The sequence below is a fragment of the Adiantum capillus-veneris genome, chromosome 3 (genome assembly GCF_014529385.1).
Source record: "Adiantum capillus-veneris isolate H3 chromosome 3, ASM1452938v2, whole genome shotgun sequence".
Lineage (NCBI taxonomy): Eukaryota > Viridiplantae > Streptophyta > Polypodiopsida > Polypodiales > Pteridaceae > Adiantum > Adiantum capillus-veneris.
The window spans coordinates 3,546,808-3,572,616 of record NC_140933.1 but is presented as its reverse complement, the minus strand read 5'-3'; the positions used below and the strand labels follow the sequence as shown (position 1 = coordinate 3,572,616).

General features: G+C 46.9%; 1 protein-coding gene and 1 pseudogene across 3 annotated transcripts in view; one reads left to right on the top strand and one right to left on the bottom strand.

Moving 5' to 3' along the window:
• FY (Transducin/WD40 repeat-like superfamily protein) overlaps positions 1–25,809 on the top strand; it is a 157,915-nt gene that overhangs the window by 69,215 nt on the left and 62,891 nt on the right. The gene's annotated exons all lie outside the window — the stretch shown is intronic.
• Positions 7,399–25,033, bottom strand: LOC147460434 (uncharacterized; annotated as a pseudogene).

The following is a 25,809-nucleotide window of genomic DNA, read 5'->3' as shown; positions in this document are numbered from 1 at the left end:
GTCTAGTAGAGTTTCACCTCGACTTGCTTAGTTCTAAACCTGCTGGACTAGTCCTTTCTCGTCCATGTCTAGCCAAGTGGTCCAGTCACTCGCATTGGTCTAATCTCTTTTGTCCAGGTCCAACCGAGTGGTCCAGTCACTCGCCTTGGTCTAGTTGCGATTGGACCAGTTTTCAGCAAGTTACAAGATTGTCGTCCCCAAAGCTTGGGTGGGATTTTGGTTACTGCATGACACATACAAGGCAGTCAAAAGAGCGACAAAGCCCACTACTAAGTCCTCTAAAGTACTACCATAGGAAGCGTCAACCCCTCGTGCCAAGTAGAAGTCCACCAGCCCCATTACCCCTACCTTCGTTTAATGTCCCGCTCATAGGAGAGGGGATCTAGCCGAGATGTCGTCGGGATGGGCATCCAGTGTCCGGGCGGACGTAGTGTGAACACTGCCAGTGTGGTCGGCCATTATTATAAAAGGGAGGCCAAGGCCTCATTTGCAGTTATCGACCCCCACTGGCAGAGTGTCAATGGTTAGCCCGCGAGGCTAGGAGTGCGCGAGGTCACCTCGAGGAGGTAAGGCGTTACGGGTGCACGCCTATGTCCTCAGACACTGGCCCCAGCACGGAGGAGCTGCCGACGGATGGTGGCTATGGTCGGGTGGTTCGTCCGACGCGTGTCTGTAGAGGCGGTCCGTGTAGCCAAGAGATCCACTCCCTGTGTTCGTTTCATGGTATCAGAGCCGGCTTGGTTGCACGGATCGGTTCGAGTCGGCGAACCTCGAGTTTGCGTAATTTTTAGTAATAAACCGCTGAAATTGTGCGTTTTTCTTCTCATAAGCTTGTGTGCAGGTGATGTGTTGCTGATTTTTACTAACTTTCCGACGGAAATCAGATTTTCATTTATAACTGCTGGTTTTTTTATTTAAAAGCAGCAATTTCCATCGGTCCATTGCTGCTTTTGCATAGGAATCAGAGATTGATTACTTTGCATGTGATATTTTTACTTTTATCAAAATTTGTGTTGCAATGAACTTCAGCAGACCATGCTCTCTTGGTCGGGGCAAAGACAGTGAGAATCTCTCAACAGTGCCAAGAGAGAGAGACTTTCTCAGTAGGCGCAGAGGCAGAGAGAGAGAGAGAGAGAGAGAGAGAGAGAGAGAGAGAGAGAGAGAGAGAGAGACGTTGAAGAACCTGGAGAACAGTCCAGCGTGGAGCTGCGCGTTTGTTGAGCACGAGCGTGCGCGAGTCATGCTTCTCCCTCCAGTTTACACGCGCTCTCTCTCGCAGGTCACCACACGGAAAATTTCGCCTTTCTCTCTCTTCGACAAACTGCAACGGTGATCATTTGTTTTTTTTAACGCTTAAGAAGACCTTATTTTAAGTGGCACCTTTATTTTTTAAATTGGCCAAGGACATTTGGGGTTTTTTTATTAAGCATGGTCTAAAACCTGCAAATTATAAAAAAACCACCTACAGAGAAACCACTTACAGAAAATGAGTTTTTGTAGAAGAACTCAATTTTCAGCCCTCTGCTTTTCTACCCCGCTCCTCTCTCTCACCTGCTCGCACTCCCTTGCTCCCGCCATCATCTACTTGCCTTTGGACGCGTACGCTGACGCATAGCGCGCTTCAGAGTCCGACGTTTCGCGACCGAAAAGTGCAGAAAAGGCCCAGTTTCGCGTGAAACTTCCAGTCTTTCACAGATTTCGCCATGGATTCCTCCAGCTCGGATGTGCAGCGTGACGACGCGCCAGGTAACGTTCAAATTCCGTTCACGCATGCTCTATACACGTGGGTTACAAGTACTTTCCAGAGCTTCGACCTGCGTGTTACCGCTCTGGAAAACACGAACGTTCATATGAACATTCGCTTGGCCTCTCTCAAAGGGATCATGCAAAGGCTTAGTTCCCGACTTACCGCTCTAGAAAATACGGCTAAGTCGACGACTGCGCGAATTTTCGACTGCAAAACCCATATCTAGCAATTGCGGACGCAGATTGCTGCTTTTGGGTGTTCGCAGGGTGGTCCAACTGCCACGATTCCATACAAAACCACAAATTTCTCAGGGGAGGAGAAGGAATGTACGGAATTGGTTGTAAATAACTGGTTGCATCAAAGGACCACGTATTTTGATCTCCATGCGAAGCATGATGAACGGAGGATTCAGACGATTCCTCTCTATTTGCACAATAAGGCGCTTATCTGGTGGGGCGACATGATAGAAAAGCCTACGATGTGGGCTAACTTTTGTGTGAAATTCAAGAGGGATGTCGCCAAAATGGATCCTTTGAAAGCTTATGCCAAATTGTAGAGTCTTCGATGAAAGCTCTATCTTTTGATAAGTATACCACAAATTTCAAAGAAGCACTCACCTTTTGCAAGGTGGATTCTACGCACGCTGTGCACATGTACTTGCTGGGATTACATGAAGATTATTGTTGGGCCTTAATCAAGGACAGCCCCGATTGACGTTGAGGATGCAGTGACAAAGGCCAAGATGTTCCATTTGATAAATGGAGCGAACTATGAGAAGAAAAGAAGTTTAAACCATCAATCCGGTGAGGGTGCTTCGAGGAAGCCACCCCGATTCTAGCAAAAGTCCAAATCATCGCCGAGATCTTCTCAGGAGAAGAAGAAAGTCAAAAATGCTTCAGTTGCTGACGCAGTGAAGAAGGGGGCTTGCTTCGTATGTGGCCAAACAGGTCACCAAATCAAGGATTGTCCCAAGAAGAAAAAGACACAGAAACCGCAAGGTCGTCCTTCGGTTCAGATTCATGAGATCTTAGGGAACTCTGATGTTATTCAAGTTGAAATCCATCATTTAGCGCACAGTTCATGCACTAACTGTACTTTTAGCACCAAAGTGTTTGATAAGCACGATCTTCTCCGTTTCTTCGGGAAGATCAATGGTCACGACGTGATCTTACTCCTTGATAATGGAAGCTCACACAATTTTGTGGATGCAAAATTGGTGCAGAAATTGACCTTGCGGACGTGGGACAATGACCATGAGTATCGCGTGAAGATGGCTCGTGGCGAGGATACGGATGTATGGAATCGGATGGTTCCAAATTTGTCGCTCGAGCTAGCCGATTACGAAGAGAACCTGGATTTCCACATCATGCGCCTGGACAAAGCAGATGTTATTTTTGGGGTTCCATGGTTTTATGATAAACAAGACTCATTGTATATAGACTATGTACATCACTCTCTTGTTTTTGTTAAGGAGGACATGCCTCATGTATGTGTGTCGCTTTGTAATTAGATTTCTGGAAATAATGGTTTTGCAATACCAGTTGTTACTGCTTTGGAAATGTATAAAGATACAAAGTCTTCTGATGTTGAGTTTTATCAATGTGTCCCATTTGCTTGGTTTGATTCATTAGTGCTTGGTACTTCTGTTACTAAATTTTGTAAAAATATTTCATGTTCTTCTGGTGAACTTGGGATTCCGAAGAATCCAACCTTCATGATTGATTTCAAGGATGTTTTTCCTGATGATCTACCTCCTGGCTTGCCGCCTTCGAGAGGAGTAGATCATGGCATTGAGCTGGTGGCTGGTAGTCAGTCCTTCTCAAAGCCACCCTATCGGTTTAGTAAAATCGAAGAGGACGAGATTCAACTGTAGTTGAAAGATTATTCCGACAGGGGTTTCGTTCGGCCAAGTAAATCCTCGTGGGGAGCGCCAGTGTCATTTTCTCGAAAGAAGGATAACACTATGTGCTTTTGCGTGGATTACAAGGGGTTGAATAAGCTCACTGTAAAGAATAAGTATCCGCTCCCACATATGGACGATCTAATAGATCGGCTCCATGGAGCGTTGTATTTTACAAAGATAGACCAGTGATCAGGCGATCATCAAATACGGATCAAACTTGAAGATATTCCTAAGACAGGTTTCCATACGCGTTATGGTCACTATGAGTTTTTGGTCTTGTCTTTTGGTTTGACCAATGCTCCAGCTACGTTTCAGCAGATGGTGAATGATCTGCTGAGATCGTTTCTAGGCAACTTTGTTGTTGTATTTCTCAATGATATCTTGATCTAGAGCCGAAGTTTGTCTGAGCACTTAGCGCATATACGCGCTGTTCTCGAAGTACTGAGAACTGAGAAGCTTTAGGCAGCTAAGGCTTCCAAGTGTGAATTCTTCAAGAAAGAGCTTCTGTATTTGGGTCACATCATTACTCTCGATGGAATTCGCGTCGACCCTGAAAATTGGATGAAGTGCGAAATTGGCCCATTCTGAAGAATGTGCGCCAAGTAAAGCCCTTTTCAAGCTTTACAGGATTCTTTCGTCTAAAGTTACTGCTCCGCTTACGCAACTTTTAAAAGGAGAGGTGAAAGGGCCGAAGACTTCAGGTCCTCACCGTAAAGGTAATCCCCCTGTTCTTTGGAATGAGCATCTCGACGAGAGCTTTCGGACATTAAAGCACTTGGTGACCATTGCGCCAATATTGTACATTGTGGATCCTAGCAAATCGTTTGTGGTTGAAACGGATGCTACTAATTATGCCATTGGTGCGGCGTTATACCAAGATGGACGCCCTGTTGCGTTTGAAAGTTGCTGTTTTTCTCTGTTTTCAGCCCATAAACGTCGTAGACGGGGCTGATTTACGAGAAGGAACCTGAGAACACACCTCTTTTGTGTGTAGGATTGGAAGAGAGGATTTCCTATGTAGAAATCTCTTCAAAGAAATTGCTTTTCGAGAATGGAGTTGCATTTCGAGCGTCGAGACTTTGAAGGTAACGATTTTCATGTTATGATCTCTAAGTATTTGTTTGCAGGTGTACTTCCTCTTAGTGACGGAGTAGGCGCAGAGGAAGCCTTTGCAAGAGAAAGCGCTCTGAGGAATTAGAGCCAAATCAGCCCAAGGGTTTCGTACCCAAGTTTGGGAAGTAGATCCACGGATCGGAGAGAGGTAGTCTCTCAAGTTGTGATCCGGCAATTGAAGTACCCAAGGGAAGGACTTTGTGTCCAGGAAAGCAGAGTTAGTCTGCAGGAAGAGGACTCTGGAAACAGAGTCGGAAAAGAGTTGCATGGAGGCCATGCCTTGAGTCTGGAAGGTGAGATCCTGAGGCGAGAACCTTGATTCTCGAGGATTTGGAATAAGGAATGGAAGTTCGTTGGAATAGGGTTTTGCCCTAGGAATAGGAAGCCGAGGCTTTGAGGAACCATCAAGTCTTATTCTAAAAGGGACGTCGTGACTCGTAATACGTTCGGTTCAATTGCTTGTATAGACTTCTCCTCAGTAATAAAGATACTATTACCGGGGGGGACCAGCCCATCTTCTGGTCCCCAGTACTATGTCGATCTTCTCACTCTCTATCTCTCTCTCTCTCTCTCTCTCTATTTATTCTTTCTATATCCTTGGGCTTCAGTATTAAGTGATAAATTCTATTTATCGGAGTATATTCTATATCGCTATGCGCTCCCGTTTGTGACTGTCTCACGACCAAGTGTTTGCATACTTTTGGAAGTGCCTCTGGGACAAGAGACACCCGAGGAGAGTCACCATGTTCCTGTGGCTAGTCGCCCACATAACTACTATAGTTGGAAGTTTGTTGGTGCACATTGGTCACTCGGCGGCATGTGCCGCATGTGACCACCCACTTGGGACACAAGATCACTTTCTGTGGGACTACCCCATGGCACAACAATTTTGGTTTTGGATTCTTCCGCTAATGACTGCACTTTCGACATGTAGCTAGTACAGTTGAGGTGCTGCAGCTTGGTCCACCCTCACAGGCCCAGCACTTCGTTTTGAGATGGCTTCAATTAGTAGCATGATTGTTATACAAGAGGGCCGGCCTACACTCACCTGCCATAGAGCTTGTACCTCAAGAGTGGAGTCTCACACTTTGGATCATTTGGAGATCCCAATGCTTCTACATCTTCAGGGCTCGACCCATCCCATCAGCGGAGATTCTACGTGACAGCTGGCTCGAAATGATCCAAACACTCGGAGGACAATTTAAGAGGCTTCAAGGCAGCTCCGACGGCATGCGTTCCTATGTCTTTGGCGACCAAGGCCCTTATTCACTATGGTTCATGGAGGATGGCAATACCGCCCACCAGGGTGGTTGTCACAAAATGATGACGTGGCATGTCTGCCCCAAAATTGACAAGATTTAAAGTTATAAGTTGCTCTCGGTAACCTCCTACAGGTTTGTGCCATTGACAGAGCAGATTGAGAAGTATTGTTGTGGGCTGCCTAAAGGGCTTCGACATTAATGTACAAAGAACAGAGTGGCTACCCTCACTCAGCTTATGGACGTTGCCAACATTGGTCTTGCCTTGTTGAAGGGAGAGGACAGTGGGTTTCAGGGCAACATGAAAGGGGGTCAGCAAAAGAAAAATTCAGCAAAGAAGCCCGTTCTGAAAATGACTCATGAAGCGTCCCGATCAAAAAAGGCAAACAAAGGCAAGGACTCAGCCAAGACGTCTTAATGACGGGCCAAGAAACATAAAAGGAAGCCTTTTGTGCGCAAGTTGTTCGAGGAAAAGAAATGGCTGAGAACAAATGTTTCATATGCGAGCAGCCTGGTCACTTTGCTACAGATTGTCCACAAAGAAGAAGACCAGCTAACTCAAAGGACAAAGAGGACACGAAAGGCAAGAAGCCTAAACCCACAGCAGGTAGTGTCAAATATGGTGGGTGATAGGCCAAGTTCAGATCCAGTGAGCTACGCAGACCGTGGGGTAAAACGACCAGACAACACTTATATTCTTTGATCCAACACTTATATTCTTTGATCCAAGTGCTAAAGCAAACTTTATCTCACCAGAGTTAGCCATCAAGTTGTGTCACAAGACGGGCACCACGTGCCAATAGAAAAGAACAGACTGAACAGACTTTTAGCACTTCAACTGAACTGAGAGAGAGAGAGAGAGAGAGAGAGAGAGAGAGAGAGAGAGAGAGAGAGAGAGAGAGAGAGAGAGAGAGAGAGAGAGAGAGAGAGAGAGAGAGAGAGAGAGAGAGAGAGAGAGAGAGAGAGAGAGAGAGAGAGAGAGAGAGAGAGAGAGAGAGAGAGAGAGAGAGAGAGAGAGATGAAATGAAATGTTATATTAACGTCTTCATAAGGCCAAAGTGACCTATGAGACCAGGAAGTTACAATGCGGTGTATCTGATATAAAGTCAGATTAACAAAATAAATTAAACTAGACTAGGGATAACAAGATATAAATACTGCGGAATCCTAAACTAAGCGGATAGGTGTGAAAGGCGAGAGGCTTGAAACGTGTGAACTGAGCTATACAATGTGTAGACAATTTGGGAGGGAAGTAGAGATCTATCTGCATAGAGATCCATCTTCATCTGCCCTCTGGACGACGAAAAAGTATGGCTCGAATCCTTTGCTGTAGCCTCCTTCGAAACTGTGTAGCTCCTCTTCTCCATCAGGGTCGTCTAGATCTCCCTAGCTCAAATGCACGGTCTATGAGAATGCCAGTAGTGCGGGTAGACATCTCCACTGTTGGTTGCTCCTCTGTCTGTTCTTCTGGGTGTTCAGTATCTAGTGTAAAGAAATCTGTGATCTGTCTGTGGGGTTGTCTCTCTTCAGCTCTCCTCAGTAAAGTTTCTCTATGCCTGTGTAGCTCAAGTAGATAAAGCCCAAGACATCTCTGATCCTCATAACTCATGACCCTAGATAGTGGCCCGAAACCTTCTCTGAATATACAATGAAAACGGCCTCGTATCTCATAGTACACTGTGCAATGACATATGTAATGTACCTCTGTCTCTGGCTCTAGAAGGCATAAGCGGCATATCCTGCTATCTGTTGGTGTCCCTCTGAATCTGCCAGTCTCAATATCGAGCTGATGTGAGGACGTGCGTATCTGGCCAATGGCACATCGGACACCATGAGAAAGATGCCTGTCCATATAACTAGGTCGAATCACAAACCCATCCCCTGTGAGGTGGAGAAAATGCTCTCTATAGAAAGCCGTCTTTGTGCCCAACTCCTGTATCGGCTCTATTCATGTCCTCCTTGTGTCTAGCTGAATCAGATCCAGACGAATGAGTCTATTAATCTCTACCCGCGTCAAAGACCTCAAGGGTGCCTGTAGAGAGTATTGAAAAGGAGGCAACCTGTCCATGGTGAAACCATGTGTCTGAAACCATGATGCCATCTGTGCATACCAGCATGATGTATCCCCATTAAGAGCTAATTGTCTGGAGGGCTCTAGAGCCACCCTGGCATATCTGTCTCTGGTAGTATCCCACAAACTGTGTACAAAAGAAACTGATCAAGTAAGTGCCTCAATCACCATAGGGGGAGCAGCTAATTCCGCTCGAATGATATCATGTGGTACGGAAGCCTTGGCTCTAATCAGCCGAGAGATCATAGATACCAGGGGCTTCTCCATACGCCTCCAACTCTTCTGGCCTACAGAAGGTCCCCAAACCTGCACCCCATATAACATAGTAGAGGCAACCAGAGTATCAAAGAGCCATAACTTTGTCCTAGGTTCCTGGAACTTAACCTGCGAACACATCCTCTCCATTCCTCCCAGAGCCGCACCAGCTCTGGTTAGTCTAGTCTCTGCCGCTCTTCTCAAGGAAAATCTCGGCCCAGTAAAGACTACCCCCGGGTAAGTGTATGCATCTGTATACTCCACAATGTACTGACCATATTTGAAAGTAGGTATTGATCTCCACAATCTGTATACTCCACAATCTCCTGACCATATTTGAAAGGGGGGAGAGAGAGAGAGAGAGAGAGAGAGAGAGAGAGAGAGAGAGAGAGAGAGAGAGAGAGAGAGAGAGAGAGAGAGAGAGAGAGAGAGAGAGAGAGAGAGAGAGAGAGAGAGAGAGAGAGAGAGAGAGAGAGAGAGAGAGAGAGAGAGAGAGAGAGAGAGAGAGAGAGAGAGAGAGAGAGAGAGAGAGAGAAAGAAAGAAAGATTTTTAACGTCTATGTCAGGCCGAAATCGGCCTATGAGACAAATCAAATGTAGATGGTGTGTATGTCATCCGTCTATCGGAAAGACAAATGAAACAAAACTGAACTGAATGTAGGTAGTGGAGTATCTGAGGAGGGATGGAGCTCTATCTCTAGGGGTATATGCATGTCTATATGCTCAAGGTAGTACAATCATGAGAATGCATCAAGCTATCTAGCTCCATCCTGTACTAATGGGGGGATGTAAGATGTGGTACATGGACGGGTCTGGTGCCAAGGCTACCCGGATGAAAGCTGTCGGGTCGGCCCTCATCTGAGCCACTCGCTCCTCAGTGGCACGGCGCTCCCGGGCTCGGATCTCCTCGATCTGTCGGTGGTGGGAGCTCGCGCCCCTGTAGCCTGTGACTCGTGGTCGTCGTCTAGCTCGGCTCACCTCCGCCTGTGGGAGTGTCACTCCCCTCTGAGTGTCTGGTGAGGGAGGGGCGGCAATCCTCTGAAAGAAGTCTGTGAGCTGCGATTGTCTCTCCTCTGTCTGTGTAGCTGTGTGTGGCTGTAGTAGTGTGTCCCGATGGCTCTGTATCTCTAGTAAGAAACGTCCGAGTTGTCTCTGATCTCGAGAGTCCATGATCTCTCGGAGAGTGGGCTGTCCTCTGAATAAGGCCTCATACCTGCCTCTGATCTCAGTGTATGCTCTGCATCTACATACAAAGTGCTCCTCACTCTCCACCTCCTCTGTGCAGGCTCTGCAGACTCGCTCGTCCCTGGGAACACCAGTATGTCTCTTGATCTCAATCTCTAACCTGTGTGAAGCCACTCTCAGCTGACCAATCGCCACCCGTGAGCTATGTGGCATATATGTGTCCATGTAGCGTGGTCTCTGTATGAACCCCCTAGACAATATGGTGAGAAACTGGTCTCTGTAATCTGACATCCTCGTCCCCAAGCCAGGTGACTCCCAGACTCTCCTAGTGTATAGCTGCCACAGATCCTGTCTCAATACCAAGTTCCTCTCACTGCGAGAGAGGTGAACATATGGTGAGTGGGGGTCGCATTGGAATGGTGGTAGGCTCTCCATGTCAAGACCGTGTCCCTCAAACCATGCTCTGACCTGTGAGTACCATGCTCTCTCATGCCCACTCTCTGATAGCTGTATAGCTGCCTTAAATGCTCTACGAGTAAGTTTGTCAGGAGGTAGCTCTCTCATCCTCTGGATGAAGCAGACTGTCTGGAATAGTGCCTCTACAACCATAGGTGGTGTGGCGAGCTCGGCTCTAATAATGTCATGTGGCACTGTCTTCTTGCTGCGGAGCAAGCGTGAGATCATATATACCTGTGGCCTCTCAAGCTGTGTCCACTGGTTAGCTATCAATCCTGGTGCCCATACTGCCGCCGAGTACATCAAGGCAGGGGTGACTAAGGTGTCGAAAAGCCACCCCTTCGTGCGGGGCTCCTGAAAGTGTGCCTGGTGGCATCTCCGCTCTAGCATGGTTAGAGCTGCATATCCTCGGGTGAGCCTGTCAGCAGCAGCGTGCCTCATAGTGAAGGGTCCTGGTAGGTTGGTGAATGTGATGCCAAGGTAGACATAGGAGGTGACTACATCAACCTGTCCTCCTGCTGCTGTGAAGGTGGCAGCGCTCCTCACTGCACTGGATGTGTGAAAGATCATAACCTTGGTTTTGCCAAGGTTCACAGTCAACCCCCTGTGTGTGCTGAATTCGTCCAAGGCCTCAAGATGGCGTTGCAAGCCCTCGGGTGACTCTGAAATCAACACAATATCATCAGCATATAACATGATGTGGACCGGAGTACCTGCCAAGTCGCTCCCCTCTCCTCCTGCTCGCAGTATGTAGTCGGAGATCTCGTCGATGTAGAGCCCAAAGAGTGTCGGGGAGAGTGGGCATCCTTGCTTAACACCAATGGTGCTAGCAATGGTCTCTGAAAAACTGCCTGGGCAACGAACTCGACCCGTCACCCTCTCGTAGAGAGCATATATGGCCCAAATCATCTCTGTTGGTACCCCAATGCTGTGAAGGCGCTGGAAGAGTCTCTCGCGTGGGACTGTGTCAAAGGCCTTGCGGAAATCCACAAAGCAGCAGTAAAGCCTCTTCTTCCGCGCCTTTGCCCCATCAATGAGGCAGCGCAGAACGAAGATGTGATCAGTGGTGGAGAAAGCTAGTCTGAAACCTGCCTGGCCTGGAGCTCGTAAACCCTCGATCTCTGCGTAGCAGCTGAGCTGTGCCTCTAGTACTGCTCCATATAGCTTGGCCATCGTGTGGCCAATCATGATAGTCCTGTAGTTCCCTGGGTCCAGGGTGTCGCCAGATTTGTGGATAGGCACTATGGTGTGCTGTGTCCACTCCTCTGGGAAGCCCTCCCCTATAGCCCGGTTGAAGACATGTGCAATCAACGGGGCTATAGTGGAGGCCGCATAAATGATGTGCTCACTCTGTAATCCAGTATGGTCAGCTGATCGTCTGTGCTGCATGCGGCGTATGGCCCTCTCTACCATCTCTGCTGTAAAGAAGGAGGAGCACGTGGGGCGTGGCTCGTGTGGCTGTGGGATAGGAGGCTGCCCTGGCACCTCATAAAGTCGCTCTGCATAATCATGCCATATCTGTGGATCCTCAATAGCTGTAGTCGGACGTGGCTCGCGCAGGGTGCGCCATGCCGTCGCGCTATCCATGCTCATGAATAGGCGGTATAGCTCAAGCTCCTGTGCCTCTTCGAATGCTCGCCGCTTTTGGCGTGTCAGCGTCTTCATATGCCGTCTGGCCTCTCTCTCTGTGATCTCTCCTAAGGCTCGCCGTGCACGGAGGTGTCGGTATAGCTCTCTGCACTCATCATCATACCAGCGGTTCTGAGGCATAGTCCCGGGGGGGGGGAGTGCGTCCTGTGTGAGTGGTGTGTGGAAAAGAGCTAATAGCTGAAGTGTGGAGAACGGAAGAGATATGTGATGTGAGAACTGAGAGTGGTGTGGATGGGTGGAGGAGGCATAGGCCATGCTCGACCTCGGCCGAGTAAAGAGAGGCTAGCTCATGTGTGAAATGGATGGTGGTGTGTGGAGTGTGTGTTGTGGAGCTGTGTGGGATGGTATCTCCGGTGATGGAGAAAGAGAGGTATGTGTGGTCGGCTCGGATGGGTATGGGTGGAATGGTGAAGGATGTGATAAGGTGTGTAGCCTCCCTGGGTCCCAGAATATAGTCGACTGTACTCCCCCCTCCCTCTGCAACTCCATGTGGCATACAAGTCAGGCCCCCTGAGGTGGGCCACTGGACCATCCCGTTATAAATAACGAGACGGTGCTGGGAGCCAAGTCGAAGTAGATGTCGTCCGTAGGCTGTGACTGGAGCTCTGTCTGCTGTATCTCTCATAGTAGCCTCCTCATCTAGAGTGTGTAGTGCCTCTCGGTCCTCGTGGTCATATGCCTCACACTGCTCACTGCGCGTACGAGCATTGAAGTCTCCCATAAGGAAGACTTCACCCAGTGTGGAGTACTCCATAATCTCCTCCGTGAGGCATGCGTACGGTGACTCCTGCTCAATAGGGGCGAATCTGGAGCCTGTGGGAGCAAAGTAGCAAAGGGCAATGTAGACGATCCTGTCTCGTGAGAGCTCTAGGCGAATCCACATGTAGCGGGCCTGTGGGTCCCGGGCAACAATCTGTAGTCTGCTGTGAAGCCCCTGTCTAAAGAGTATGGCCACTCCTCCTGAGCCGCGAGTGGTGTGCTGGCGCATACATCCCCGATGTAGAGACTCCCACTGGAATCCATGTATCCGTGGTAACCCTCTCTCTGGGCTCTCGTGTGTCTCTGTAAGTAGAATGATGTCTCGACCTCTCATCACCTCCTCAAGTCTCTCTGGGTGTGTCCATAGGTCTCCATTGCAATTCCAAACCGTGACATGAATCTCCTCGTGTGTCCCACAGGCCGCGAGTCCCTATGCGATGGTCTTGCCATCAATGATAACCCTACCATCTCGATATACTGCCTTCTTCCCTTCTTTGCGGGCTTGGTGGACTCTAGGCATGCACGCGCGACGGTGATCAGAGAGAGAGAGAGAGAGAGAGAGAGAGAGAGAGAGAGAGAGAGAGAGAGAGAGAGAGAGAGAGAGAGAGAGAGAGAGAGAGAGAGAGAGAGAGAGAGACGACGCGCAACACGGAGTGGCGGAATTCCACCCCAACGAGTATCGGCCCCAAACCTTGGTGCCCCTTTCGGTATTTCTTGAAATTGCATCAAAGTACAAGCCGGTACTCCATCCTCTGCACCTTCGTCCGGAAGCATGCCAGAGAATAAGCCCTAGCCTCATATTTACAGAGTGGCTCCGTTGTTGAATGGCTTGACACGTCAACAGTTCGTGACATCGCCCCCTTGAAAGAAAGTAATCACCCGCGATTACAGCATATTTGCAAAACAACTCAAGTTAGATAAAAAATTTTCGAGGATCATTCTGAGGGACAAACAGTTTGCTCTTTTTTTTGTTAAGGAGTTTGCTTCTCCTTTCGCCCAAATCGGAACTCTTGATATTCCGGCGTAGTAAATTAGCCATCACACCCAGACCGCACTCATCTTCCACGGGTGTCTGGATGCACTAAAATTACATACCCATGCAATCTCATCCAATTAGGAATATTCAGTGGTTGGCACATTACAATGCAACACAAATGCTCACATATGCATGTTAGAAGACATAGAAACATAAAGTCACCGATGAACGCTCCTCCCGTATAACCTACCAAGGTCCGGGACGTGAGATATTCAATGACTCCCTCATCAGTCCTCTCGGATAACCAAAAAAGGTCCGATCTGGGAGATATAAAGGCCTTTTGCAACCAAACGCCCCCTAGACCGCAGCCTGTGTGGTTTGGAGGTGTTGAGAGTACCCATTGCCAGACTTCTTAATAATCCTCCGGCATAACCATCCAAGCCCGGGCCGGGAGTAACAACAACAACAATATTTTTCAAGTATACAACCAAACGCTCCCCAGAGATCCCGTCTTCGTCGTTCAGAGGTTTTCTAGCATACAACAAAACGCTCCCCAAACATCCCGTCTGTGTCGTTCCGAGGGTCAAACAATACGAAAACAACATTTCTCACTACACCACCCAAGAGTAAAATCACCAATTATTGAAACCAGTATTAAAACCAGAGTCAAACATTTCAAATCGGCACCAAGACAGGTTCAAAACAGATACCATTCATTTCAAACAAATTCCAAACAGAATTACCAAACAAGTTCTCAAACAGATTTCAAACTTAAAAAGCAATCTCGACATCAGTCGAGCTCGAAAAGTCGATTGACTTTCCGTCCTAAAACCTGCACCAAAAATTAGGGTTAGGTTCCTTCCATAAGATCGTAGCCGACCGCATCATGGTCCATAAACTCTTGAATAGTCGAAACAAGCCTCAACAAGCAACGTTCCTGTGCCGATAATGGTAGTCCCAAGACCTGGCAATCACTCTAGACCTCCAAGGTTTTAAGCTCAAAAAGAGACACCTGCAAAGAGATGTTGAGAAATTTCGATTTATAATCTGCTAGGGTTTCCATGGCAAGCATTTCACGATACCCCACTCTGCCAGAAGCTGCAAGAAACTATATAACTGAGGACAAAAGAAAATCCTTAAAAGCTTGCCAAGTCCTTGGAGTGTGCGGCTTGGTAGCTATAGACATCAACCTCTGTATGACACTGCATCTAAGAAAAACAGCTCCTTGACACAAATATTGGATCCTTCTCTTGCAAGTGATCTTTATGGCTTATGCCCTGTAAGATGTAACAAACTCCTGACGTGTCAAAGCCTAACCCTAATTTTTGCCGGAAACCCTAACTGCTGAAACCCTAATTCTGGAAACCCTAACCCTAAAAACTGCAAAAACCCTAATTCTAACCCTAAGGCAGCATTGCAGATTTCCGAAAATTGCGCTGGCATGATGACGTGGTAGGCTGTACGGATTTCCACGTTTTACGCTGGCCGATGATGTGATAGGTTGTACGGATTTCCGTGATTTACGTTGGCAGCTTTTTTTGGCTTTGCTTTTGGACGAGAAGCTTTAAAGTTTGAAGGCTTTTTACTGTAAATTGCTTTTTAGGCCAAGGGCCTATAAATATGAGGTTAGGGCTCATTCTCTCGCATGCTTCAGTACGAAGGTGCAGAGTCTCGAGTACCGGCTTGTACTGTGTTGATGCAATATAAAGAAATACCGAAAGGGTCGCCAAGGTTTGGGGCCAATACTCTCTGGGGTGGAATTCCGCCACCCACTCCGTGTCGCGTGTCGTCTCTCTCTCTCTCTCTCTCTCTCTCTCTCTCAGTTCAGTTGTTATTGAAGTGCTAAAAGTCTGTTCAGTCTGTTCTTTTCTATTGGCACGTGGTGCCCGCCTTGTGACAGTGGTATCAGAGCATCAGGCGTGTGCTTTTTTGAAAGCATACCGGTCCTACAAAAGAGCAGATAGAGCTATTATGGAATTTTATTTCAGCCACTTCCACCCTTACTTCATCGCGCATCGGGCGCGCTCCCGTCTTCACCGTAGTGTCTTACAGGGCATAAGCCAATTAAGAACCCAATACTTGGAATTCATGGATTTAGCAGAATATTTGCAGTTTTTGCTCAACGAGCTTCATGACATTCTTTCGCGGCATCCTCAGAAGAATCTTTCGATGCTGCAAAGTTTTCAACAATTTTTGAACTACATGTTACCCCCTCTGATGCCCTAGGTGGTACCTCCTCCTGTGGCACCAGAAAGTACGAGAGCTTCCAATCGGCAACCTTCTCAGCCGTCTGTTCCGATTGGGGGAGTCTTCAAGAATATGGTGCAGCCATCTCCAGTGCAACCACCTTTGCCACCGCCATTGCCCCCACCCCCACCACCACCACCACCAAGCTACAATGTTTGGAGCCCATATGGATACCCTTATTATCCATACCCGGGACATGCGTCTAACCAACCCAAAGATTTCAAAGATGGTGGCACGACAGTCAAATTTTTCACTTTTTCCGGGGTGAAAGATCGCAAGAAAGCATTGCAATTCCTACAGCAATTCGACAACATCTATGCTTTAGGGAACTATACAGAAGAATCCAAGATTTCTCGAGCAACGGGATTTCTTAAAGATAATGCTATGCAATGGTGGAGTTCAATCGCGACACAATCGCATGCTCCAAGGACTTGGCAAGCTTTCAAGATAGTTTTTGCACGTAGTTACATGACTTCAATGTTTGAAGTCCAGATTTTGGCAGAGTGGGGCAACTTGAAAATGCTTGCCATCGAAACCATGGACGACTATAACCAAAGGTTTCTTGACGTGTACCTTCCGGTGTCCTTTAAGTTCATTCCCTTGGAGGACCAGTGCGAGCGCTACACTATTGGACTACCATCACCATGCAGGAATATTGTCTCTCCAAGCAAGTCTCTACCATGCAAGAGCTTATGGACCATGCCGCGGTCGGCTACAAGCTCATGAAAGGAAAGTTTTCTACTTAGATACTTTTGAACATTGTTTGAGAAAGTATTGTTTGAACTTTGTTTGAAATGGATGCTATCTATTTTAAACGTGTCTTGGTGCCGATTTGAAATGTTTGACTCTGGTTTCAATACTGATTTCGTTGATTGGTGATTTTTTTACTCCCGAGTGGAGGGGTGAGAAATATTTTCTTGATATTGTTTGAACCTCGGAACGACGTAGGCCGATGCCTGGGGAGAGTTTGGTTGTACAGTCCTCTGAGCTCATGGCCCGGACCTTTTTAGGTTATTTGCGGGGGGAGTGACGAGGTAGTTGTTGAGTAGCTTCATACCGCACACCGTTTCTCTCGAGGGAGTGCTCAACGGCGCTGTATGCTGTGTCTTGTAACATGCATATGTGAGCATTTTTATTGCATTGTGATGTGTCAATTACTGAATATTTCTAATTGGATGAGATTGCCTCGGTATGTAATTTTAGTGCATCAGGACACCCGTGGAAGATTAGCACGGTCTGGGTGTGATGGCTAATTTTACTACGCCGGAATATCAAGAGTTCCGATCTGGACGAATGGAGAAGCTAACTCCTTGATCAAAACAGCCGAAAGGAGAAGCTAACTCCTTGATCAAAAGAGCAGAAAGGAGAAGCTAACTCCTTGATCAAAACAGCCGCAAGGAGAAGCTAACTCCTTAATAAAAAGAGCAAATTGATGTCCCTCGGAATGACCCTCGGGAAATTTTTGAGCTAACTTGAGTTGTTTTGCAGATATGCTGTAATCGCGGACGATTACTCTCTTTCAAGGAGGGGAGATGTAACAAACTGCTGACGTGTCAAAGCCTAACCCTAATTTCTGCCAGAAACCCTAACTGCTGAAACCCTAATTCTAGAAATCCTAACCCTAAAACCTGTAAACCCTAATTTCTGGAAACCCTAACCCTAAAAACAGCAGAAACCCTAATTCTAACCCTAAGGGCTGCGTAGCAGATTTTCGAAAATTGCACTGGCATGATGATGTGGCAGGTTGTATGGATTTCCGCGTTTTGCACTGGCTGATGACGTGGCAGGCTGTACGGATTTCTGTGATTTACGCTGGCAGCTTTTTTTGGCTTTGCTTTTGGACCAGAAGCTTTTAAGTTTGAAGGCTTTTTATTGTAAACTGCTTTTTAGGCCAAGGGCCTTTAAATATGAAGTTAGGGCTCATTCTCTAGCATGCTTCAGTATGAAGGTGCAGAGTCTCGAGTACCGGCTTGTACTGTGTTGATGCAATATAAAGAAATACCGAAAGGGGCGCCAAGGTTTGGGGCCAATATTCTCTGGGGTGAAATTCCGCCACCCACTCCGTGTCGCGTGTCGTCTCTCTCTCTCTCTCTCTCTCTCTCAGTTCAGTTGTTATTGAAGTGCTAAAAGTTTGTTCAGTCTGTTCTTTTCTATTGGCACATGGTGCCCGCCTTGTGACATAAGACATGAGCAATGAAGAAGGGAGCGCGCCCGATGCACGATGAAGTAAGGGTGAGAGTGACTAATAAGTCCCGGGTCGGACCCCCCCCCCCCCCCCCCCCCCGGCGGACTTACTCCAAATAAGATTCCAATAGACTTCGGAAATGCCACCTTTCTCTATCCGCTTTTTTCTAGGACCGGTATGTTTGAGAAAAGCACAACTCTGATGCTCTGATACCACTGTCACAAGAAGGGCACCACGTGCACTACAAAAAAAACAGACTGAACAAACTTTTAGCACTTTAACTGAACTGAAAGAGAGACGACACGCGACACGGAGTGGCGGAATTCCACCCCAGAGAGTATTGGCCCCAAACCTTGGCACCCCTTTCAATATTTCTTTATATTGCATCATCAAAGTACAAGCCGGTACACCATCCTCTACACCTTCGTCCAGAAGCATGCCAGAAATGAGCCCTAGCCTCATATTTAGAGGCCCTTGGCCATTAAAAGCAGTTTACATGAGAAGCCTTCAAACTCAAAAGCATCTGGTCCAAAAGCAGATGCCAAAAGCTGTCAGCACAGATTAAGGAAATCCGTACAGTGCCACGTCAGTGCTTGTCAGAGTGAATCACGGAAATCCTTACAATCTGCCACGTCAACAGTCAGTGTGAATCGCGAGATTCCGTGCAATCTGCCACGTAAGCAAACTAGCACGAAATCCGGGCTATCCGTATTGGTCTTCCACGTCATTAGCTGGCTACGTATCTTTTGTGTGTGTGTGTGTGATGGTTTTGCTTCATCTACTGCTACTTTTGCTCTTCACTTAGGGTTTAGGCTCTTTCAGTCGGGATCTGCACAATGGCTCCGTTCTTCGGTGGCTTGACACATCAACATAGTTTTGCATCGTCTTTTTTGGCCCTTGCAAGATTCTGCTCTCGTAAGCTACTACCCGGCCATCTTGCATTAGCACTGCCCCAATACTATTGCCACACGCATCACACTGGACCACAAATGACTTCCTGTGGTCTGGTAAGACAATTACTGGATCCGAAGTCATCTTTTCCTTTAAGAGATTAAGAGCTGAAATCTCTTTTTGTGTCCACTTGAACATGACCTCTTTCTATTGCAAAGCATATAAGGGTGAAGCAATCTTGACAAAGTTCCTGATAAATTTTATGTGGTAAGAGCATAAGTCCAAGAAGCTATGGACATCATGCACAGTCTTCAAATCTGGACATGTCGTGATTGCTTGAACCTTGGCAAGATCCATTCGAACACCATCCTTGGACACTATGTGGCCAAGAAAGTGAATCTCTTCCAAGAAGAACTCACTTTTCTTAGGCTTGACAAGCAACCTGCGACTGTGTAGCTCTTCGAACACAATGGTCATGTGACACCTATGTTTCTTTGAGTAGACTATCATGTCGTCAAAGAATGTGCAAGCAAACTTTTTATGTGGGCGGAAAATCAGATCCATCATCCTATTGAACGTAGCGAGAGCATTTGTTAGATCGAACGGCATCACTAAGAACTCATACATACCAAATGTCCTCCTAAACGCAGTCTTGTGCACATGCTTTGGCCTGATACGAATTTGATGGTACCCACTCTTAAGGTCTATGCTGTTGAAAATTGTAGCACCCTCTAGTCGGTCAACAATATCATCAATCCTTGAGATAGGAAACCTGATCTTGATGGTATTCTTATTTAGCGCACAATAGTCAATACACATGTCCCAAGAGCCATCCTTCTTTTGCACTAGAAGCACTCGGGAGCAAAAGGGTAAAGAACTAGGTTGAATTAGCCCTTTCTCTAGCAGCTCTCTATTTGGCCCATAATCTCTTTCCGCTGAGCTACACTAACCCTGTATGGAGGCCTATTTGGTGGGCTACACCCTGGCACCAAATCTATCGCATGATCCTCGGGACTCTCAAGCGGTGACTGAGATGGTAATGAATTAGAAAAACAATCACTAAACGCTTGCAAAAATGATGACCTTTCTTTATCTAACACAGATAAATTTGACTAACAATTATCTGAAACATCACGTAAAAAAATCAAGTACGCAGAAAGATGATTCTTAATTACAGAAGTGATAGCCGAAGAAGATACAATAGGGATAGACTCGCCTTTAAGCTTTACATCCAGGATGTGAGTTTTGCCCCTATGTTGAAGGGTGATCTTCTCGTTGAAGACATCGAGCACTCCATGTATATAGCACATCCACGGGATTCCCAATAGCGCATCTGAGGAAGAGCTATTGGCCAAGATTCATGCACTACTTGTTAGGTGCTGATTTATTGTCCATATAGATTATCAGAATTTGCGACACTTCTTGACGCAGTCAAAGTTATCTGAAAAGCATATGCGATGAGCAAACATTCTTTCTATGTTCCACTTTTGAATCTTGCATGTGGAAGGCAAGAAGAATGTTGTGGCTGATGCGTTATCCAGAAAGCCACAAATTTCAGTTGTGTTAATTCCTTATCATCATGAGCTTGATGACATGAAGGAACAATATGCTATTGATGAAGACTTTACAAGGATCTTTGAGCAGTTGCAAGATGGGCAACACCATGAGCACTACCTCCTCAAGGATGGTTTTATGATGATGCATGGCAAATTATGTGTCACTAGGCCATTGCCACATAAGGTTATGGTAGAAAGCCATGTTCTACCGTATGCAGGTCATGATGGTATAGATGCGGCAATAAAAGCGGTCGAGACATTCTTTTATTGGCCTACTTTGAGGAGAGGTGTGGATGCCTTTGTGCGAGCATGCGTGGTTTGCCAAAAGGTCAAGTTGACAAGAAAAAGGCAACAATGTTATTACAGCCACAGCCTATTCCAGATAAGCCATAAGAAAGCATTGCTATGGATTTTATCTTTGATCTTCCAAGAACGCCGAGAGGGAATGATGATATATGGACCATTATGCAAGTTCGGCAAGCAGGCCCATTTTATTCATGTCAGAAAGAAGATAAAATATGACCAAATGGCATGGTTGTTTATGTACAATGTTTTCAAGTACCATGGTATGCCACAATCTATTGTCAGTGATCGCGATCCTCGTATGACGAGCCTATTTTGGAGAGCCTGGTTTGAAAACATGGGCACCACGCTAAAGTTTTCATCCTCATTTCATCCACAAACTGATCGGCAGTCAAAAGAGGCTAATTCTATTGTCTTAGATTTGTTGAAATGTTATGTGTTTGATAAGAACGGCAAGTGGGAACAGTATCTACCTATGCTTGAGTATGCATACAACATTACGGTGCATTCGTCAATAGGCAAAGCACCTTTTGAGATTGTTGAGGGTGTCAAAAAGTATCCTCTCATTTTGCACAAAAAGGACAAAATTTTTGAGGCAGGTCGATATGTAGAGAACATGGATGAAATGTATAAGAAGATCAAGCGTGCCTTGGAGAAGTAGTCAAAAGAGGCTAATTCTATTGTCTTAGATCTGTTGAAATGTTATGTGTTAGATAAGAACGGCAAGTGGGAATAGTATCTACCTATGCTTGAGTATGCATACAACAATACGGTGCATTCGTCAATAGGCAAAGCACCTTTTGAGATTGTTGAGGGTGTCAAAAAGTATCCTCCCATTTTGCTCAAAAAGGACAAAATTTTTGAGGCAGGTCGATATATAGAGAACATGGATGAAATGTATAAGAAGATCAAGCGTGCCTTGGAGAAGACTAAGGCAAAGAAAAAAAGGGTTACTGATCATCACCGACGTGAATTGTTGTTTTCACCTCGTACTTGGGTACTCTTACAGTATGAAAAGGCAAGGTTAAAGAAGATGAATGGCAAGGAACGGTTGTTTCCAAAGCTCAGCATGCGTTACTATCGGCCTTTTCAAGTACTTGAGAAGATTAGCGATGTTGCTTATAGGCTGAAATTGCCTAATACTTGGAAGATTCATAATGCGTTTCACGTGAGTCTTCTAAGACCCTTTGTGGGTGATGTGCCTGTAGCCCTACTACAAGTAAAATGAGAGCACATGTAGCAAGGAAAAGGTGTCGTGCTCTCTAGAGTGGGTGCTCCTCAATGCAGTATGCATGAAACCTCACTCCAACAGAAGAAACATCATATGGGAACATGACTCAAACACAGAAGTGGAATATGACTCAAGACACGACACGACTCAAATCACAATTGCAGACTCAATTCAATGGAACTAGACAAGCTCAAAGAACCAGACAACTCTCGCTAACAACACACACAACTCCAAGCTCAAGACTCAAGGTACAATGGGGGTGTCGAGGCTCCAATGTGCAGGGAGAGTGCCAATGTCGTCCCGAACTCTAGACTCGAGACTCGAGACTAATGCTAGACCATACAAAGTGGATGATATCGATAGCGTATCTGACCTTGAACCCAACCACTCATTTGTAAGGAGCCACGAACGGCTAGCAGATATCCCAATCAAGCTAAGCCTATCTCCAACTGAAGTGGTGGTGATATGGCCTCGGTGTCCACTAGACTACCATTTGTATCACTTGCCACGTGTCACTGCCTAGGCGAGAGTGCGTCCAGTGTGAACTCCTGACCAACAGTGACCTACTGAACTAACTGTCTCTCCTCCACCAGTGACACTGTAGCTCTGCTATAGGTTGCCCGCCACAAGACCATTCCCATCCCGGTGAGAGAGAACACTAAAACTAGAGAGAACAGTGAAACAAGCAAGAAAAACGCAGTACACTCTGACTGACGAAGGTGATGTTTGGAGAAGATTTTGAGGTCCTAGGAGGAAGGTCCCAATGAAGGAATGTAGATATTTGCAAGATATGTTGAAGGAAGCAATAACCCCGCGTCAATGAGGTAAGCTGTCCAAAAAGTAGAAACTGAAGACCGACCAAGATGAATGAATCCCAGCAAGTCACAATGCTAGTGTAAATGCAGCCAAAAGAGCGAGGATTTGGCTACCACAAATGGTATTTGTCTGAACAGAAGACAATAAGGGCAAACTTGAAATACTCCCGGTTTTAGGTCGACACATGGAGCCTCCACTGCACTTAAACTTGTGAAAATTTCCCGGTTTTCTTCGAGGCAATGCTTAAACTTTGACTTCAATGCGGCTTGTAAAAGTTGCTTCTAACAATGGAGGGTTGAGGGGGTGGGTAGGGTTCTAGGGGAGAGAGAAGGGTGGTAGGGGGAAGGGTAGGGGCAAGAGGGAGTAGGTATGGACAAGAGGAAGAGAGGGGGTGGGTAGGGGCGAGTGAGGGGAGGGTAGGGGTGAGGAGAGAGTGAGGGGGTGGGTAGGGGCGAGAGGGGGAGAGAGGGTGGGTAGGGGCGAGGGGAGAGGCGTGGGTACGGGCGAGTGGGTGAGGGGGCTAGGTAGGGGCGAGGGCAAGAGGGGGGTTAGGGTAGGGGCGAGGCCACTAGGTAGGGGCACGAGCAAGAGGGGAGGGGGTGGGTAGGGGCGAGAGGTGAGGGGGCTAGGTAGGGGCGAGAGTAAGAGGGGAGGGGGAGGAGAGGGGCGAGGAGGGGTGGGGGGTGGGTAGGGGCAAGATCAAGAGGGAGGGGGTGGTGAGGGGCGAGGAGGATGCGCAAGGGCGAGGAGAGAGGGGGAGGGGAGGGTAGGGGGAGGAGAGGGAGGGGGTGGGTTGGGGCAAGGTGGGAGGGAGAGGGTAGAGAGGGGCGAGGAGGGAGGAGGTGAGGACGAGGATAGAGGGGAGGGAGGTAGGGGGCGAGAGGGGGTAAATAAGGGTGGTGAGGCTAAGGAGGGGGGAGGGGGCGAGAGTGGGGAAAATAGGGGTGATGAAGCCAAGAAAGAGGAGGCACAAAAACAAAGTTTTTACAAACCAATCTATTGCAAAATCAAAATTTTCCTGCAGAAGGGGTTACTCTGATCTTGTTTTGTGACCTAGACCATAGCAAATTGGATCATTTTCGCTGCATTTGGCCTAGCAGAGCCGGGTGGGTATCAGGAACGCCGAAGTTTTCTCCCTTTATGGGGTCTAGAGAGGCCACTGCTGAAGATTGCATTGTAGGTGAAGAAGTTGCCGCATCCAAGAGTAGAGAGACATCAAGAGATGGTGTGTCGTCCACTTTGAAATCGACGTCTTTTCTTGCAGAAGGGGTTACTCTGATCTTGTTCTGTGACCTAGACCAGAGCAAATTGGATTGTTTGCGCTACATTTGGCCTAGCAGAACTGGGTGGGTATCAAAAACACCGAAGTTTGGTCCTTTTATGGGATCTAAACAGGGCACTGCTGAAGATTGCACTGTAGGTGAAGAAGTTGCGGCATCCAGGAGTAGAGAGACATCAGGAGATGGTGTTTCGTCCACTTTAAAATCGACATCTTTTTGTTGTAACCCGCCTTGAAAAGGCTTGGCGAAAGGTAGTATGCCTGACACAAAGGATGAATATGGCTTGGCCGGAGAGTCAGACACTGATGAGGTGGAGGTTGAGGTGTGTGGAAACTCTTGTAGGTCCTCTACATTGGCTGTTGGCTCGGTTGGCATTGTAGAAAATTTGGAATAGGGTGTATCCTCTAGCATAGGTTGAATAGAGACTCCATAAAAAGGTATAGACGCAGCAGCCTCAACCACTGCAAGAGGTCATCGTCACTCGTCAGGTGGGGTAGGGTGCTCTAGTTCGGGGTTGAACGCTACTGACAGCGAACTATGATGAACTACTGGATCCATACACCACCTTCAAGGCGAATGGGTTTCCTTGGGGCACCTGAAGTATTTATCCATATAACATCATTGCCCCAATCATGAAGTGCTTTAGTGTGCCGCAACCATGGTCTGCCAACCGTGTTAAACATAATGAAATAAACATGAAAAAACGTTGTATGTACTCGATAAGCAAAGGGAAGCCGCCCTCAACTTGTGGAAGTGGAACCACCACAAAATCGAGACTAACTGTAAAGTCCTGCACTTGCAATTGCACCTTGTCGACCATGCCTAGAAGATAAACAGTCCTCTAATCATGCAAAGTCACTCTGAATGGGGCGGGCCTAGTAGGTTGGAGACCTAGTTCCATCATAGTGAATTCAGGCATGAGATTAATACCAGATCCCCCATCAACTACGACACCTGAAAATTGTTGCCCCCGAATAGACACAATTAAACGGGGACTCTTGTAATTAGTGAGAGGAGCAGAGGGATATGAAATTATGTAGGACTCAAAGGGTTGCACCGGGAGGTGCCCGCCACAAGACCCTGCACTGGGGTATAGCGATTGAATGAGTGTAAGCGTGTCACAGGAAAGATTTTCATCCAGCTTTAGCATGTCGTAATAAAGGGAGACTTGTGGAAAGGTGTTCTTCAAGATGGTCTCTGTAACAAACTTGGACACCCCAAGTCAAGATTCTACCGCGCCACAGCAGAGTTTCACTTCAAACTTATATACAATTCACAATAAAGTCAACATGGCCAGGCGTAGTTCCGTACCAAGAGGTATTGGCTCCAAAAATTGGTGCCCCTTTCGGTATTTATTTGTATATAATCTTTGAGCAAAGTACAATGAGCCCGCGGGTGCTCACTGTGAGAGACTCTACGTCGAAATGCTCTTAGAAGTGAGACCCTTAGGCATATTTATTATTACAAGGGATGTCCAAAAGCAGAGCCCCAAAAGATTTCAAACTCAAAAGCAATTGATCTCCAAAAGCTTTAAACTTAAAAGCAAAAGTTTCAAAAGCAACTGGTTTCCAAAATCTGCCAAAAGCAATCAGCGCAAATTACGGGCGTGCGTACGGTTCCGCGTCAATATGTACCAATGGAAAATGCGGAGGTCCGTATTGCCTGCCACGTCAGCCTGTCAGTGCGTTTTTCGGTGAAAATTGCGGCGTGTTTTTCGGGTTGCTGCCACGTCAGCAAGGTGTGTGTGTATATCCAAGGGCCTGCCACGTCAGCAGTTTGTCTTCTTGAAAGAATTGTAATCGCCTTCAATTACGCCTGGAAAACTGACAGAGGCTAATACAAGATGACAGTCACATCATCGGACATCACTTGATACATCACATACAAATTCATTCCAAATCTCAGACCATGATTAATCGGTAACGT